Source organism: Ambystoma mexicanum, chromosome 4q, assembly GCF_040938575.1.
Source record: "Ambystoma mexicanum isolate Mex_15411 chromosome 4q, UKY_AmexF1_1, whole genome shotgun sequence".
Taxonomy (NCBI): Eukaryota; Metazoa; Chordata; class Amphibia; order Caudata; family Ambystomatidae; genus Ambystoma; species Ambystoma mexicanum.
This window is the reverse complement of record NC_090928.1, coordinates 529,446,495-529,466,085: the sequence shown is the minus strand read 5'-3', so window position 1 is coordinate 529,466,085 and position 19,591 is coordinate 529,446,495. Positions and strand designations below refer to the sequence as shown.

The window sequence follows — 19,591 nt, the reverse complement described above, 5'->3', positions numbered from 1 at the left end:
ACGTTGGGCGAAAACAACTAAAATTTTAGTGCTTTTTGACCAAAAAAATAGAAATTGAAAGTCTCTTTACAATATTTGCAATATTTTCATTGTTAACATGCAATATATGAATGCATGTCTGGATGCATGTCCTGACCAAAAAAATAGAAATTGAAAGTCTCTTTACAATATTTGCAATATTTTCATTGTTAACATGCAATGTATGAATGCATGTCTGGATGATGTGTAATGGGGCAATACCATACCTTAATGTATTCACTGTAAAAGAAAAAGTATGCATCATCTTACTATAAAATAAAGTGGAGAAAACACAAATAAGACTTTTTTCCACACAGTTTAATCGGCTATTTCCTGATATTCTTCAATGCATTCTGATATTGACTGGTAATTGTGTTTGATACTTTCTTAGACTATTTCTGCCTCTGGCTGATGTGTATTTTCTTTCCAAACTCCACCAGAGCCTATGATTACACAGCATCCTATCTGTGGAAAGCGGCAGTGCAGGGATAGGGAAGAAAACTATAGGCATCCAAAGGAGCCTGGCTAGTTCAGTTGGTAGAGCATGAGACTCTTAATCTCAGGGTCGTGGGTTCGAGCCACACGTTGGGCGAAAACAACTAAAATTGTAGTGCTTTGTGACCAAAAAAATAGAAATTGAAAGTCTCTTTACAATATTTGCAATATTTTCATTGTTAACATGCAATATATGAATGCATGTCTGGATGATGTGTAATGGGGCAATACCATACCTTAATGTATTCACTGTAAAATAAAAAGTATGTATCATCTTATTATAAAATAAAGTGGAGAAAACACAAATAAGACTTTTTTTCACACAGGTTCAGTCAGCTATTTCTTTATATTCTTCAAAGCGTTCTGATATTGACTGGTAATTGTGTTTGATACTTTCTTAGACTATTTCTGCCTCTGGCTGATGTGTATTTTCTTTCCAAACTCCACCAGAGCCTATGATTACACAGCATCCTATCTGTGGAAACCGGCAGTGCAGGGATAGGGAAGAAAACTATAGGCATGCAAAGGAGCCCGGCTAGCTCAGTCGGTAGAGCATGAGACTCTTAATCTCAGGGTTGTGGGTTCGAGCCCCACGTTGGGCGAAAACAACTAAAATTTTAGTGCTTTTTGACCAAAAAAATAGAAATTGAAAGTCTCTTTACAATATTTGCAATATTTTCATTGTTAACATGCAATATATGAATGCATGTCTGGATGCATGTCTTGACCAAAAAAATAGAAATTGAAAGTCTCTTTACAATATTTGCAATATTTTCATTGTTAACATGCAATGTATGAATGCATGTCTGGATGATGTGTAATGGGGCAATACCATACCTTAATGTATTCACTGTAAAAGAAAAAGTATGCATCATCTTACTATAAAATAAAGTGGAGAAAACACAAATAAGACATTTTTTCACACAGGTTCAGTCAGCTATTTCCTGATATTCTTCAAAGCGTTCTGATATTGACTGGTAATTGTGTTTGATACTTTCTTAGACTATTTCTGCCTCTGGCTGATGTGTATTTTCTTTCCAAACTCCACCAGAGCCTATGATTGCACAGCATCCTATCTGTGGAAACCGGCAGTGCAGGGATAGGGAAGAAAACTATAGGCATCCAAAGGAGCCCGGCTAGCTCAGTTGGTAGAGCATGAGACTCTTAATCTCAGGGTCGTGGGTTCGAGCCCCACGTTGGGCGAAAACAACTAAAATTTTAGTGCTTTTTGACCAAAAAAATAGAAATTGAAAGTCTCTTTACAATATTTGCAATATTTTCATTGTTAACATGCAATATATGAATGCATGTCTGGATGATGTGTAATGGGGCAATACCATACCTTAATGTATTCACTGTAAAAGAAAAAGTATGCATCATCTTACTATAAAATAAAGTGGAGAAAACACAAATAAGACTTTTTTCCACACAGGTTTAATAGGCTATTTCCTGATATTCTTCAATGCGTTCTGATATTTACTGGTAATTGTGTTTGATACTTTCTTAGACTATTTCTGCCTCTGGCTGATGTGTATTTTCTTTCCAAACTCCACCAGAGCCTATGATTCAGTCGGTAGAGCATGAGACTCTTAATCTCAGGGTTGTGGGTTCGAGCCCCACGTTGGGCGAAAACAACTAAAATTTTAGTGCTTTTTGACCAAAAAAATAGAAATTGAAAGTCTCTTTACAATATTTGCAATATTTTCATTGTTAACATGCAATATATGAATGCATGTCTGGATGCATGTCTTGACCAAAAAAATAGAAATTGAAAGTCTCTTTACAATATTTGCAATATTTTCATTGTTAACATGCAATGTATGAATGCATGTCTGGATGATGTGTAATCGGGCAATACCATACCTTAATGTATTCACTGTAAAAGAAAAAGTATGCATCATCTTACTATAAAATAAAGTGGAGAAAACACAAATAAGACATTTTTTCACACAGGTTCAGTCAGCTATTTCCTGATATTCTTCAAAGCGTTCTGATATTGACTGGTAATTGTGTTTGATACTTTCTTAGACTATTTCTGCCTCTGGCTGATGTGTATTTTCTTTCCAAACTCCACCAGAGCCTATGATTGCACAGCATCCTATCTGTGGAAACCGGCAGTGCAGGGATAGGGAAGAAAACTATAGGCATCCAAAGGAGCCTGGCTAGTTCAGTTGGTAGAGCATGAGACTCTTAATCTCAGGGTTGCGGGTTCGAGCCCCACGTTGGGCAAAAACAACTAAAATTGTAGTGCTTTTTGACCAAAAAAATAGAAATTGAAAGTCTCTTTACAATATTTGCAATATTTTCATTGTTAACATGCAATATATGAATGCATGTCTGGATGATGTGTAATGGGGCAATACCATACCTTAATGTATTCACTGTAAAATAAAAAGTATGTATCATCTTATTATAAAATAAAGTGGAGAAAACACAAATAAGACTTTTTTCCACAAAGGTTTAATCGGCTATTTCCTGATATTCTTCAATGCGTTCTGATATTGACTGGTAATTGTGTTTGATACTTTCTTAGACTATTTCTGCCTCTGGCTGATGTGTATTTTCTTTCCAAACTCCACCAGAGCCTATGATTACACAGCATCCTATCTGTGGAAAACGGCAGTGCAGGGATAGGGAAGAAAACTATAGGCATCCAAAGGAGCCCGGCTAGCTCAGTCGGTAGAGCATGAGACTCTTAATCTCAGGGTCGTGGGTTCGAGCCCCACGTTGGGCGAAAACAACTAAAATTTTAGTGCTTTTTGACCAAAAAAATAGAAATTGAAAGTCTCTTTACAATATTTGCAATATTTTCATTGTTAACATGCAATATATGAATGCATGTCTGGATGCATGTCTTGACCAAAAAAATAGAAATTGAAAGTCTCTTTACAATATTTGCAATATTTTCATTGTTAACATGCAATGTATGAATGCATGTCTGGATGATGTGTAATGGGGCAATACCATACCTTAATGTATTCACTGTAAAAGAAAAAGTATGCATCATCTTACTATAAAATAAAGTGGAGAAAACACAAATAAGACTTTTTTCCACACAGTTTAATCGGCTATTTCCTGATATTCTTCAATGCATTCTGATATTGACTGGTAATTGTGTTTGATACTTTCTTAGACTATTTCTGCCTCTGGCTGATGTGTATTTTCTTTCCAAACTCCACCAGAGCCTATGATTACACAGCATCCTATCTGTGGAAAGCGGCAGTGCAGGGATAGGGAAGAAAACTATAGGCATCCAAAAGAGCCTGGCTAGTTCAGTTGGTAGAGCATGAGACTCTTAATCTCAGGGTCGTGGGTTCGAGCCTCACGTTGGGCGAAAACAACTAAAATTGTAGTGCTTTGTGACCAAAAAAATAGAAATTGAAAGTCTCTTTACAATATTTGCAATATTTTCATTGTTAACATGCAATATATGAATGCATGTCTGGATGATGTGTAATGGGGCAATACCATACCTTAATGTATTCACTGTAAAATAAAAAGTATGTATCATCTTATTATAAAATAAAGTGGAGAAAACACAAATAAGACTTTTTTTCACACAGTTTAATCGGCTATTTCCTGATATTCTTCAATGCATTCTGATATTGACTGGTAATTGTGTTTGATACTTTCTTAGACTATTTCTGCCTCTGGCTGATGTGTATTTTCTTTCCAAACTCCACCAGAGCCTATGATTACACAGCATCCTATCTGTGGAAACCGGCAGTGCAGGGATAGGGAAGAAAACTATAGGCATGCAAAGGAGCCCGGCTAGCTCAGTCGGTAGAGCATGAGACTCTTAATCTCAGGGTTGTGGGTTCGAGCCCCACGTTGGGCGAAAACAACTAAAATTTTAGTGCTTTTTGACCAAAAAAATAGAAATTGAAAGTCTCTTTACAATATTTGCAATATTTTCATTGTTAACATGCAATATATGAATGCATGTCTGGATGCATGTCTTGACCAAAAAAATAGAAATTGAAAGTCTCTTTACAATATTTGCAATATTTTCATTGTTAACATGCAATGTATGAATGCATGTCTGGATGATGTGTAATGGGGCAATACCATACCTTAATGTATTCACTGTAAAAGAAAAAGTATGCATCATCTTACTATAAAATAAAGTGGAGAAAACACAAATAAGACATTTTTTCACACAGGTTCAGTCAGCTATTTCCTGATATTCTTCAAAGCGTTCTGATATTGACTGGTAATTGTGTTTGATACTTTCTTAGACTATTTCTGCCTCTGGCTGATGTGTATTTTCTTTCCAAACTCCACCAGAGCCTATGATTGCACAGCATCCTATCTGTGGAAACCGGCAGTGCAGGGATAGGGAAGAAAACTATAGGCATCCAAAGGAGCCCGGCTAGCTCAGTTGGTAGAGCATGAGACTCTTAATCTCAGGGTCGTGGGTTCGAGCCCCACGTTGGGCGAAAACAACTAAAATTTTAGTGCTTTTTGACCAAAAAAATAGAAATTGAAAGTCTCTTTACAATATTTGCAATATTTTCATTGTTAACATGCAATATATGAATGCATGTCTGGATGATGTGTAATGGGGCAATACCATACCTTAATGTATTCACTGTAAAAGAAAAAGTATGCATCATCTTACTATAAAATAAAGTGGAGAAAACACAAATAAGACTTTTTTCCACACAGGTTTAATAGGCTATTTCCTGATATTCTTCAATGCGTTCTGATATTTACTGGTAATTGTGTTTGATACTTTCTTAGACTATTTCTGCCTCTGGCTGATGTGTATTTTCTTTCCAAACTCCACCAGAGCCTATGATTCAGTCGGTAGAGCATGAGACTCTTAATCTCAGGGTTGTGGGTTCGAGCCCCACGTTGGGCGAAAACAACTAAAATTTTAGTGCTTTTTGACCAAAAAAATAGAAATTGAAAGTCTCTTTACAATATTTGCAATATTTTCATTGTTAACATGCAATATATGAATGCATGTCTGGATGCATGTCTTGACCAAAAAAATAGAAATTGAAAGTCTCTTTACAATATTTGCAATATTTTCATTGTTAACATGCAATGTATGAATGCATGTCTGGATGATGTGTAATCGGGCAATACCATACCTTAATGTATTCACTGTAAAAGAAAAAGTATGCATCATCTTACTATAAAATAAAGTGGAGAAAACACAAATAAGACATTTTTTCACACAGGTTCAGTCAGCTATTTCCTGATATTCTTCAAAGCGTTCTGATATTGACTGGTAATTGTGTTTGATACTTTCTTAGACTATTTCTGCCTCTGGCTGATGTGTATTTTCTTTCCAAACTCCACCAGAGCCTATGATTGCACAGCATCCTATCTGTGGAAACCGGCAGTGCAGGGATAGGGAAGAAAACTAGAGGCATCCAAAGGAGCCCGGCTAGCTCAGTTGGTAGAGCATGAGACTCTTAATCTCAGGGTCGTGGGTTCGAGCCCCACGTTGGGCGAAAACAACTAAAATTTTAGTGCTTTTTGACCAAAAAAATAGAAATTGAAAGTCTCTTTACAATATTTGCAATATTTTCATTGTTAACATGCAATATATGAATGCATGTCTGGATGATGTGTAATGGGGCAATACCATACCTTAATGTATTCACTGTAAAAGAAAAAGTATGCATCATCTTACTATAAAATAAAGTGGAGAAAACACAAATAAGACTTTTTTCCACACAGGTTTAATAGGCTATTTCCTGATATTCTTCAATGCGTTCTGATATTTACTGGTAATTGTGTTTGATACTTTCTTAGACTATTTCTGCCTCTGGCTGATGTGTATTTTCTTTCCAAACTCCACCAGAGCCTATGATTCAGTCGGTAGAGCATGAGACTCTTAATCTCAGGGTTGTGGGTTCGAGCCCCACGTTGGGCGAAAACAACTAAAATTTTAGTGCTTTTTGACCAAAAAAATAGAAATTGAAAGTCTCTTTACAATATTTGCAATATTTTCATTGTTAACATGCAATATATGAATGCATGTCTGGATGCATGTCTTGACCAAAAAAATAGAAATTGAAAGTCTCTTTACAATATTTGCAATATTTTCATTGTTAACATGCAATGTATGAATGCATGTCTGGATGATGTGTAATCGGGCAATACCATACCTTAATGTATTCACTGTAAAAGAAAAAGTATGCATCATCTTACTATAAAATAAAGTGGAGAAAACACAAATAAGACATTTTTTCACACAGGTTCAGTCAGCTATTTCCTGATATTCTTCAAAGCGTTCTGATATTGACTGGTAATTGTGTTTGATACTTTCTTAGACTATTTCTGCCTCTGGCTGATGTGTATTTTCTTTCCAAACTCCACTAGAGCCTATGATTGCACAGCATCCTATCTGTGGAAACCGGCAGTGCAGGGATAGGGAAGAAAACTAGAGGCATCCAAAGGAGCCCGGCTAGCTCAGTTGGTAGAGCATGAGACTCTTAATCTCAGGGTCGTGGGTTCGAGCCCCACGTTGGGCGAAAACAACTAAAATTTTAGTGCTTTTTGACCAAAAAAATAGAAATTGAAAGTCTCTTTACAATATTTGCAATATTTTCATCGTTAACATGCAATATATGAATGCATGTCTGGATGATGTGTAATGGGGCAATACCATACCTTAATGTATTCACTGTAAAAGAAAAAGTATGCATCATCTTATTATAAAATAAAGTGGAGAAAACACAAATAAGACTTTTTTCCACATAGGTTTAATAGGCTATTTCCTGATATTCTTCAATGCGTTCTGATATTTACTGGTAATTGTGTTTGATACTTTCTTAGACTATTTCTGCCTCTGGCTGATGTGTATTTTCTTTCCAAACTCCACCAGAGCCTATGATTACACAGCATCCTATCTGTGGAAAACGGCAGTGCAGGGATAGGGAAGAAAACTATAGGCATCCAAAGGAGCCCGGCTAACTCAGTCGGTAGAGCATGAGACTCTTAATCTCAGGGTCGTGGGTTCGAGCCCCACGTTGGGCGAAAACAACTAAAATTTTAGTGCTTTTTGACCAAAAAAATAGAAATTGAAAGTCTCTTTACAATATTTGCAATATTTTCATTGTTAACATGCAATATATGAATGCATGTCTGGATGCATGTCTTGACCAAAAAAATAGAAATTGAAAGTCTCTTTACAATATTTGCAATATTTTCATTGTTAACATGCAATGTATGAATGCATGTCTGGATGATGTGTAATGGGGCAATACCATACCTTAATGTATTCACTGTAAAAGAAAAAGTATGCATCATCTTACTATAAAATAAAGTGGAGAAAACACAAATAAGACTTTTTTCCACACAGTTTAATCGGCTATTTCCTGATATTCTTCAATGCGTTCTGATATTGACTGGTAATTGTGTTTGATACTTTCTTAGACTATTTCTGCCTCTGGCTGATGTGTATTTTCTTTCCAAACTCCACCAGAGCCTATGATTACACAGCATCCTATCTGTGGAAAACGGCAGTGCAGGGATAGGGAAGAAAACTATAGGCATCCAAAGGAGCCTGGCTAGTTCAGTTGGTAGAGCATGAGACTCTTAATCTCAGGGTCGTGGGTTCGAACCCCACGTTGGGCAAAAACAACTAAAATTGTAGTGCTTTTTGACCAAAAAAATAGAAATTGAAAGTCTCTTTACAATATTTGCAATATTTTCATTGTTAACATGCAATATATGAATGCATGTCTGGATGATGTGTAATGGGGCAATACCATACCTTAATGTATTCACTGTAAAATAAAAAGTATGTATCATCTTATTATAAAATAAGGTGGAGAAAACACAAATAAGACTTTTTTTCACACAGGTTCAGTCAGCTATTTCTTTATATTCTTCAAAGCGTTCTGATATTGACTGGTAATTGTGTTTGATACTTTCTTAGACTATTTCTGCCTCTGGCTGATGTGTATTTTCTTTCCAAACTCCACCAGAGCCTATGATTACACAGCATCCTATCTGTGGAAACCGGCAGTGCAGGGATAGGGAAGAAAACTATAGGCATGCAAAGGAGCCCGGCTAGCTCAGTCGGTAGAGCATGAGACTCTTAATCTCAGGGTCGTGGGTTCGAGCCCCACGTTGGGCGAAAACAACTAAAATTTTAGTGCTTTTTGACCAAAAAAATAGAAATTGAAAGTCTGTTTACAATATTTGCAATATTTTGATTGTTAACATGCAATGTATGAAAGCATGTCTGGATGATGTGTAATGGGGCAATACCATACCTTAATGTATTCACTGTAAAAGAAAAAGTATGCATCATCTTACTATAAAATAAAGTGGAGAAAACACAAATAAGACTTTTTTCCACACAGTTTAATCGGCTATTTCCTGATATTCTTCAATGCGTTCTGATATTGACTGGTAATTGTGTTTGATACTTTCTTAGACTATTTCTGCCTCTGGCTGATGTGTATTTTCTTTCCAAACTCCACCAGAGCCTATGATTACACAGCATCCTATCTGTGGAAAACGGCAGTGCAGGGATAGGGAAGAAAACTATAGGCATCCAAAGGAGCCCGGCTAGCTCAGTTGGTAGAGCATGAGACTCTTAATCTCAGGGTCGTGGGTTCGAGCCCCACGTTGGGCGAAAACAACTAAAATTTTAGTGCTTTTTGACCAAAAAAATAGAAATTGAAAGTCTGTTTACAATATTTGCAATATTTTGATTGTTAACATGCAATATATGAATGCATGTCTGGATGATGTGTAATGGGGCAATACCACACGTTAATGTATTCACTGTAAAAGAAAAAGTATGTATCATCTTACTATAAAATAAAGTGGAGAAAACACAAATAAGACTTTTTTCCACACAGGTTTAATCGGCTATTTCCTGATATTCTTCAATGCGTTCTGATATTGACTGGTAATTGTGTTTGATACTTTCTTAGACTATTTCTGCCTCTGGCTGATGTGTATTTTCTTTCCAAACTCCACCAGAGCCTATGATTACACAGCATCCTATCTGTGGAAAGCGGCTGTGCAGGGATAGGGAAGAAAACTATAGGCATCCAAAGGAGCCCGGCTAGCTCAGTCGGTAGAGCATGAGACTCTTAATCTCAGGGTCGTGGGTTCGAGCCCCACGTTGGGCGAAAACAACTAAAATTGTAGTGCTTTTTGACCAAAAAAATACATCCTATCTGTGGAAAACGGCAGTGCAGGGATAGGGAAGAAAACTATGGGCATCAAAAGGAGCCCGGCTTGCTCAGTCGGTAGCGCATGAGACTCTTAATCTCGGGGTCGTGGGTTCGAGCCTCACGTTGGGCGAAAACAACTAAAATTTTAGTGCTTTTTGACCAAAAAAATAGAAATTGAAAGTCTCTTTACAATATTTGCAATATTTTGATTGTTAACATGCAATATATGAATGCATGTCTGGATGATGTGTAAAGGGGCAATACCACACCTTAATGTATTCACTGTAAAAGAAAAAGTATGTATCATCTTACTATAAAATAAAGTGGAGAAAACACAAATAAGACTTTTTTCCACACAGGTTTAATCGGCTATTTCCTGATATTCTTCAATGCGTTCTGATATTGACTGGTAATTGTGTTTGATACTTTCTTAGACTATTTCTGCCTCTGGCTGATGTGTATTTTCTTTCCAAACTCCACCAGAGCCTATGATTACACAGCATCCTATCTGTGGAAAGCGGCTGTGCAGGGATAGGGAAGAAAACTATAGGCATCCAAAGGAGCCCGGCTAGCTCAGTCGGTAGAGCATGAGACTCTTAATCTCAGGGTCGTGGGTTCGAGCCCCACGTTGGGTGAAAACAACTAGAATTGTAGTGCTTTTTGACCAAAAAAATACATCCTATCTGTGGAAAACGGCAGTGCAGGGATAGGGAAGAAAACTATAGGCATCCAAAGGAGCCCGGCTAGCTCAGTCGGTAGAGCATGAGACTCTTAATCTCAGGGTCGTGGGTTCGAGCCCCACGTTGGGCGAAAACAACTAAAATTGTAGTGCTTTTTGACCAAAAAAATAGAAATTGAAAGTCTCTTTACAATATTTGCAATATTTTCATTTTTAACATGCAATATATGAATGCATGTCTGGATGATGTGTAATGGGGCAATACCACACCTTAATGTATTCACTGTTAAAGAAAAAGTATGTATCATCTTACTATAAAATAAAGTGGAGAAAACACAAATAAGACTTTTTTCCACACAGGTTTAATCGGCTATTTCCTGATATTCTTCAATGCGTTCTGATATTGACTGGTAATTGTGTTTGATACTTTCTTAGACTATTTCTGCCTCTGGCTGATGTGTATTTTCTTTCCAAACTCCACCAGAGCCTATGATTACACAGCATCCTATCTGTGGAAAACGGCAGTGCAGGGATAGGGAAGAAAACTATAGGCATCCAAAGGAGCCCGGCTAGCTCAGTCGGTAGAGCATGAGACTCTTAATCTCAGGGTCGTGTGTTTGAGCCCCACGTTGGGCGAAAACAACTAAAATTTTAGTGCTTTTTGACCAAAAAAATACATCCTATCTGTGGAAAACGGCATTGCAGGGATAGGGAAGAAAACTATAAGCAACCAAAGGAGCCCGGCTAGCTCAGTCGGTAGAGCATGAGACTCTTAATCTCAGGGTCGTGGGTTCGAGCCCCACGTTGGGTGAAAACAACTAAAATTTTAGTGCTTTTTGACCAAAAAAATAGAAATTGAAAGTCTCTTTACAATATTTGCAATATTTTCATTGTTAACATGCAATATATGAATGCATGTCTGGATGATGTGTAATGGGGCAATACCACACCTTAATGTATTCACTGTAAAAGAAAAAGTATGTATCATCTTACTATAAAATAAAGTGGAGAAAACACAAATAAGACTTTTTTCCACACAGGTTTAATCGGCTATATCCTGATATTCTTCAATGCGTTCTGATATTGACTGGTAATTGTGTTTGATACTTTCTTAGACTATTTCTGCCTCTGGCTGATGTGTATTTTCTTTCCAAACTCCACCAGAGCCTATGATTACACAGCATCCTATCTGTGGAAAACGGCAGTGCAGGGATAGGGAAGAAAACTATAGGCATCCAAAGGAGCCCGACTAGCTCAGTCGGTAGAGCATGAGACTCTTAATCTCAGGGTCGTGGGTTCGAGCCCCATGTTGGGCGAAAACAACTAAAATTTTCGTGCTTTTTGACCAAAAAAATAGAAATTGAAAGTCTCTTTACAATATTTGCAATATTTTGATTGTTAACATGCAATATATGAATGCATGTCTGGATGATGTGTAATGGGGCAATACCACACCTTAATGTATTCACTGTAAAAGAAAAAGTATGTATCATCTTACTATAAAATAAAGTGGAGAAAACACAAATAAGACTTTTTTCCACACAGGTTTAATCGGCTATTTCCTGATATTCTTCAATGCGTTCTGATATTGACTGGTAATTGTGTTTGATACTTTCTTAGACTATTTCTACCTGTGGCTGATGTGTATTTTCTTTCCAAACTCCACCAGAGCCTATGATTACACAGCATCCTATCTGTGGAAAACGACAGTGCAGGGATAGGGAAGAAAACTATAAGCATCCAAAGGAGCCCGGCTAGCTCAGTTGGTAGAGCATGAGACTCTTAATCTCAGGGTCGTGGGTTCGAGCCCCAATATGGCGAAAACAACTAAAATTTTCGTGCTTTTTGACCAAAAAAATAGAAATTGAAAGTCTCTTTACAATATTTGCAATATTTTGATTGTTAACATGCAATATATGAATGCATGTCTGGATGATGTGTAATGGGGCAATACCACACCTTAATGTATTCACTGTAAAAGAAAAAGTATGTATCATCTTACTATAAAATAAAGTGGAGAAAACACAAATAAGACTTTTTTCCACACAGGTTTAATCGGCTATTTCCTGATATTCTTCAATGCGTTCTGATATTGACTGGTAATTGTGTTTGATACTTTCTTAGACTATTTCTGCCTCTGGCTGATGTGTATTTTCTTTCCAAACTCCACCAGAGCCTATGATTACACAGCATCCTATCTGTGGAAAGCGGCAGTGCAGGGATAGGGAAGAAAACTATAGGCATCCAAAGGAGCCCGGCTAGCTCAGTCGGTAGAGCATGAGACTCTTAATCTCAGGGTTGTGGGTTCGAGCCCCACGTTGAGCGAAAACAACTAAAATTGTAGTGCTTTTTGACCAAAAAAATACATCCTATCTGTGGAAAACGGCAGTGCAGGGATAGGGAAGAAAACTATAGGCATCCAAAGGAGCCCGGCTAGCTCAGTCGGTAGAGCATGAGACTCTTAATCTCAGGGTCGTGGGTTCGAGCCCCACATTGGGCGAAAACAACTAAAATTTTAGTGCTTTTTGACCAAAAAAATAGAAATTGAAAGTCTCTTTACAATATTTGCAATATTTTGATTGTTAACATGCAATATATGAATGCATGTCTGGATGATGTGTAATGGGGCAATACCACACCTTAATGTATTCACTGTAAAAGAAAAAGTATGTATCATCTTACTATAAAATAAAGTGGAGAAAACACAAATAAGACTTTTTTCCACACAGGTTTAATCGGCTATTTCCTGATATTCTTCAATGCGTTCTGATATTGACTGGTAATTGTGTTTGATACTTTCTTAGACTATTTCTGCCTCTGGCTGATGTGTATTTTCTTTCCAAACTCCACCAGAGCCTATGATTACACAGCATCCTATCTGTGGAAAACGGCAGTGCAGGGATAGGGAAGAAAACTATAGGCATCCAAAGGAGCCCGGCTAGCTCAGTTGGTAGAGCATGAGACTCTTAATCTCAGGGTCGTGGGTTCGAGCCCCACGTTGGGCAAAAACAACTAAAATTTTAGTGCTTTTTGACCAAAAAAATAGAAATTGAAAGTCTCTTTACAATATTTGCAATATTTTGATTGTTAACATGCAATATATGAATGCATGTCTGGATGATGTGTAATGGGGCAATACCACACCTTAATGTATTCACTGTAAAAGAAAAAGTATGTATCATCTTACTATAAAATAAAGTGGAGAAAACACAAATAAGACTTTTTTCCACACAGGTTTAATCGGCTATTTCCTGATATTCTTCAATGCGTTCTGATATTGACTGGTAATTGTGTTTGATACTTTCTTAGACTATTTCTGCCTCTGGCTGATGTGTATTTTCTTTCCAAACTCCACCAGAGCCTATGATTACACAGCATCCTATCTGTGGAAAGCGGCTGTGCAGGGATAGGGAAGAAAACTATAGGCATCCAAAGGAGCCCGGCTAGCTCAGTCGGTAGAGCATGAGACTCTTAATCTCAGGGTCGTGGGTTCGAGCCCCACGTTGGGCGAAAACAACTAAAATTGTAGTCCTTTTTGACCAAAATAATACATCCTATCTGTGGAAAACGGCAGTGCAGGGATAGGGAAGAAAACTATGGGCATCCAAAGGAGCCCGGCTTGCTCAGTCGGTAGCGCATGAGACTCTTAATCTCAGGGTCGTGGGTTCGAGCCCCATGTTGGGCGAAAACAACTAAAATTTTAGTGCTTTTTGACCAAAAAAATAGAAATTGAAAGTCTCTTTACAATATTTGCAATATTTTGATTGTTAACATGCAATATATGAATGCATGTCTGGATGATGTGTAAAGGGGCAATACCACACCTTAATGTATTCACTGTAAAAGAAAAAGTATGTATCATCTTACTATAAAATAAAGTGGAGAAAACACAAATAAGACTTTTTTCCACACAGGTTTAATCGGCTATTTCCTGATATTCTTCAATGCGTTCTGATATTGACTGGTAATTGTGTTTGATACTTTCTTAGACTATTTCTGCCTCTGGCTGATGTGTATTTTCTTTCCAAACTCCACCAGAGCCTATGATTACACAGCATCCTATCTGTGGAAAGCGGCTGTGCAGGGATAGGGAAGAAAACTATAGGCATCCAAAGGAGCCCGGCTAGCTCAGTCGGTAGAGCATGAGACTCTTAATCTCAGGGTCGTGGGTTCGAGCCCCACGTTGGGCGAAAACAACTAAAATTGTAGTGCTTTTTGACCAAAAAAATACATCCTATCTGTGGAAAACGGCAGTGCAGGGATAGGGAAGAAAACTATGGGCATCAAAAGGAGCCCAGCTTGCTCAGTCGGTAGCGCATGAGACTCTTAATCTCAGGGTCGTGGGTTCGAGCCCCACGTTGGGCGAAAACAACTAAAATTGTAGTGCTTTTTGACCAAAAAAATAGAAATTGAAAGTCTCTTTACAATATTTGCAATATTTTCATTGTTAACATGCAATATATGAATGCATGTCTGGATGATGTGTAATGGGGCAATACCACACCTTAATGTATTCACTGTTAAAGAAAAAGTATGTATCATCTTACTATAAAATAAAGTGGAGAAAACACAAATAAGACTTTTTTCCACACAGGTTTAATCGGCTATTTCCTGATATTCTTCAATGCGTTCTGATATTGACTGGTAATTGTGTTTGATACTTTCTTAGACTATTTCTGCCTCTGGCTGATGTGTATTTTCTTTCCAAACTCCACCAGAGCCTATGATTACACAGCATCCTATCTGTGGAAAACGGCAGTGCAGGGATAGGGAAGAAAACTATAGGCATCCAAAGGAGCCCGGCTAGCTCAGTCGGTAGAGCATGAGACTCTTAATCTCAGGGTCGTGGGTTTGAGCCCCACGTTGGGCGAAAACAACTAAAATTTTAGTGCTTTTTGACCAAAAAAATACATCCTATCTGTGGAAAACGGCATTGCAGGGATAGGGAAGAAAACTATAAGCAGCCAAAGGAGCCCGGCTAGCTCAGTCGGTAGAGCATGAGACTCTTAATCTCAGGGTCGTGGGTTCGAGCCCCACGTTGGGTGAAAACAACTAAAATTTTAGTGCTTTTTGACCAAAAAAATAGAAATTGAAAGTCTCTTTACAATATTTGCAATATTTTCATTGTTAACATGCAATATATGAATGCATGTCTGGATGATGTGTAATGGGGCAATACCACACCTTAATGTATTCACTGTAAAAGAAAAAGTATGTATCATCTTACTATAAAATAAAGTGGAGAAAACACAAATAAGACTTTTTTCCACACAGGTTTAATCGGCTATATCCTGATATTCTTCAATGCGTTCTGATATTGACTGGTAATTGTGTTTGATACTTTCTTAGACTATTTCTGCCTCTGGCTGATGTGTATTTTCTTTCCAAACTCCACCAGAGCCTATGATTACACAGCATCCTATCTGTGGAAAACGGCAGTGCAGGGATAGGGAAGAAAACTATAGGCATCCAAAGGAGCCCGACTAGCTCAGTCGGTAGAGCATGAGACTCTTAATCTCAGGGTCGTGGGTTCGAGCCCCATGTTGGGCGAAAACAACTAAAATTTTCGTGCTTTTTGACCAAAAAAATAGAAATTGAAAGTCTCTTTACAATATTTGCAATATTTTGATTGTTAACATGCAATATATGAATGCATGTCTGGATGATGTGTAATGGGGCAATACCACACCTTAATGTATTCACTGTAAAAGAAAAAGTATGTATCATCTTACTATAAAATAAAGTGGAGAAAACACAAATAAGACTTTTTTCCACACAGGTTTAATCGGCTATTTCCTGATATTCTTCAATGCGTTCTGATATTGACTGGTAATTGTGTTTGATACTTTCTTAGACTATTTCTACCTGTGGCTGATGTGTATTTTCTTTCCAAACTCCACCAGAGCCTATGATTACACAGCATCCTATCTGTGGAAAACGGCAGTGCAGGGATAGGGAAGAAAACTATAAGCATCCAAAGGAGCCCGGCTAGCTCAGTTGGTAGAGCATGAGACTCTTAATCTCAGGGTCGTGGGTTCGAGCCCCAATATGGCGAAAACAACTAAAATTTTCGTGCTTTTTGACCAAAAAAATAGAAATTGAAAGTCTCTTTACAATATTTGCAATATTTTGATTGTTAACATGCAATATATGAATGCATGTCTGGATGATGTGTAATGGGGCAATACCACACCTTAATGTATTCACTGTAAAAGAAAAAGTATGTATCATCTTACTATAAAATAAAGTGGAGAAAACACAAATAAGACTTTTTTCCACACAGGTTTAATCGGCTATTTCCTGATATTCTTCAATGCGTTCTGATATTGACTGGTAATTGTGTTTGATACTTTCTTAGACTATTTCTGCCTCTGGCTGATGTGTATTTTCTTTCCAAACTCCACCAGAGCCTATGATTACACAGCATCCTATCTGTGGAAAGCGGCAGTGCAGGGATAGGGAAGAAAACTATAGGCATCCAAAGGAGCCCGGCTAGCTCAGTCGGTAGAGCATGAGACTCTTAATCTCAGGGTTGTGGGTTCGAGCCCCACGTTGAGCGAAAACAACTAAAATTGTAGTGCTTTTTGACCAAAAAAATACATCCTATCTGTGGAAAACGGCAGTGCAGGGATAGGGAAGAAAACTATAGGCATCCAAAGGAGCCCGGCTTGCTCAGTCGGTAGCGCATGAGACTCTTAATCTCAGGGTCGTGGGTTCGAGCCCCACGTTGGGCGAAAACAACTAAAATTGTAGTGCTTTTTGACCAAAAAAATACATCCTATCTGTGGAAAACGGCAGTGCAGGGATAGGGAAGAAAACTATAGGCATCCAAAGGAGCCCAGCTAGCTCAGTCGGTAGAGCATGAGACTCTTAATCTCAGGGTGGTGGGTTCGAGCCCCACGTTGGGCGAAAACAACTAAAATTGTAGTGCTTTTTGACCAAAAAAATACATCCTATCTGTGGAAAGCGGCAGTGCAGGGATAGGGAACAAAACGTTGGGCGAAAACAACTAAAATTTTAGTGCTTTTTGACCAAAAAAATAGAAATTGAAAGTCTCTTTACAATATTTGCAATATTTTGATTGTTAACATGCAATATATGAATGCATGTCTGGATGATGTGTAAAGGGGCAATACCACACCTTAATGTATTCACTGTAAAAGAAAAAGTATGTATCATCTTACTATAAAATAAAGTGGAGAAAACACAAATAAGACTTTTTTCCACACAGGTTTAATCGGCTATTTCCTGATATTCTTCAATGCGTTCTGATATTGACTGGTAATTGTGTTTGATACTTTCTTAGACTATTTCTGCCTCTGGCTGATGTGTATTTTCTTTCCAAACTCCACCAGAGCCTATGATTACACAGCATCCTATCTGTGGAAAGCGGCAGTGCAGGGATAGGGAAGAAAACTATAGGCATCCAAAGGAGCCCGGCTAGCTCAGTCGGTAGAGCATGAGACTCTTAATCTCAGGGTCGTGGGTTCGAGCCCCACGTTGGGTGAAAACAACTAAAATTGTAGTGCTTTTTGACCAAAAAAATACATCCTATCTGTGGAAAACGGCAGTGCAGGGATAGGGAAGAAAACTATAGGCATCCAAAGGAGCCCGGCTAGCTCAGTTGGTAGAGCATGAGACTCTTAATCTCAGGGTCGTGGGTTCGAGCCCCAATATGGCGAAAACAACTAAAATTTTCGTGCTTTTTGACCAATAAAATACATCCTATCTGTGGAAACCGGCAGTGCAGGGATAGGGAAGAAAACTATGGGCATCCAAAGGAGCCTGGCTTGCTCAGTCGGTAGCGCATGAGACTCTTAATCTCAGGGTCGTGGGTTCGAGCCCCACGTTGGGCGAAAACAACTAAAATTGTAGTGCTTTTTGACCAAAAAAATAGAAATTGAAAGTCTCTTTACAATATTTGCAATATTTTGATTGTTAACATGCAATATATGAATGCATGTCTGGATGATGTGTAATGGGGCAATACCACACCTTAATGTATTCACTGTAAAAGAAAAAGTATGTATCATCTTACTATAAAATAAAGTGGAGAAAACACAAATAAGACTTTTTTCCACACAGGTTTAATCGGCTATTTCCTGATATTCTTCAATGCGTTCTGATATTGACTGGTAATTGTGTTTGATACTTTCTTAGACTATTTCTGCCTCTGGCTGATGTGTATTTTCTTTCCAAACTCCACCAGAGCCTATGATTACACAGCATCCTATCTGTGGAAAGCGGCAGTGCAGGGATAGGGAAGAAAACTATAGGCATCCAAAGGAGCCCGGCTAGCTCAGTCGGTAGAGCATGAGACTCTTAATCTCAGGGTTGTGGGTTCGAGCCCCACGTTGAGCGAAAACAACTAAAATTGTAGTGCTTTTTGACCAAAAAAATACATCCTATCTGTGGAAAACGGCAGTGCAGGGATAGGGAAGAAAACTATAGGCATCCAAAGGAGCCCGGCTTGCTCAGTCGGTAGCGCATGAGACTCTTAATCTCAGGGTCGTGGGTTGTAGCCCCACGTTGGGCGAAAACAACTAAAATTGTAGTGCTTTTTGACCAAAAAAATAGAAATTGAAAGTCTCTTTACAATATTTGCAATATTTTCATTGTTAACATGCAATATATGAATGCATGTCTGGATGATGTGTAATGGGGCAATACCACACCTTAATGTATTCACTGTAAAAGAAAAAGTATGTATCATCTTACTATAAAATAAAGTGGAGAAAACACAAATAAGACTTTTTTCCACACAGGTTTAATCGGCTATTTCCTGATATTCTTCAATGCGTTCTGATATTGACTGGTAATTGTGTTTGATACTTTCTTAGACTATTTTTGCCTCTGGCTGATGTGTATTTTCTTTCCAAACTCCACCAGAGCCTATGATTACACAGCATCCTATCTGTGGAAAACGGCAGTGCAGGAATAGGGAAGAAAACTATAGGCATCCAAAGGAGCCCGGCTAGCTCAGTCGGTAGAGCATGAGACTCTTAATCTCAGGGTCGTGGGTTCGAGCCCCACGTTGGGCGAAAACAACTAAAATTGTAGTACTTTTTGACCAAAAAAATACATCCTATCTGTGGAAAACGGCAGTGCAGGGATAGGGAAGAAAACTATAGGCATCCAAAGGAGCCCGGCTAGCTCAGTTGGTAGAGCATGAGACTCTTAATCTCAGGGTCGTGGGTTCGAGCCCCAATATGGCGAAAACAACTAAAATTTTCGTGCTTTTTGA

The 19,591-nt window shown here is 38.1% G+C and overlaps 6 non-coding genes across 6 annotated transcripts; all 6 read left to right on the top strand.

The window, feature by feature from the left end:
- The first annotated feature begins 1,643 nt into the window (after window positions 1–1,643).
- Window positions 1,644–1,716, top strand: TRNAK-CUU (transfer RNA lysine (anticodon CUU)). The gene has a single exon. It is a non-coding gene; the product is annotated as a tRNA-Lys (tRNA).
- A 3,163-nt stretch (window positions 1,717–4,879) lies between these two features.
- Window positions 4,880–4,952, top strand: TRNAK-CUU (transfer RNA lysine (anticodon CUU)). The gene has a single exon. It is a non-coding gene; the product is annotated as a tRNA-Lys (tRNA).
- Window positions 4,953–5,905: 953 nt separating this feature from the next.
- TRNAK-CUU (transfer RNA lysine (anticodon CUU)) lies at window positions 5,906–5,978 on the top strand. Its single transcript has one exon. It is a non-coding gene; the product is annotated as a tRNA-Lys (tRNA).
- A 953-nt stretch (window positions 5,979–6,931) lies between these two features.
- On the top strand, window positions 6,932–7,004 carry TRNAK-CUU (transfer RNA lysine (anticodon CUU)). The gene has a single exon. It is a non-coding gene; the product is annotated as a tRNA-Lys (tRNA).
- Window positions 7,005–9,045: 2,041 nt separating this feature from the next.
- TRNAK-CUU (transfer RNA lysine (anticodon CUU)) lies at window positions 9,046–9,118 on the top strand. The gene has a single exon. It is a non-coding gene; the product is annotated as a tRNA-Lys (tRNA).
- A 4,161-nt stretch (window positions 9,119–13,279) lies between these two features.
- TRNAK-CUU (transfer RNA lysine (anticodon CUU)) lies at window positions 13,280–13,352 on the top strand. The gene has a single exon. It is a non-coding gene; the product is annotated as a tRNA-Lys (tRNA).
- Window positions 13,353–19,591: the final 6,239 nt, after the last annotated feature.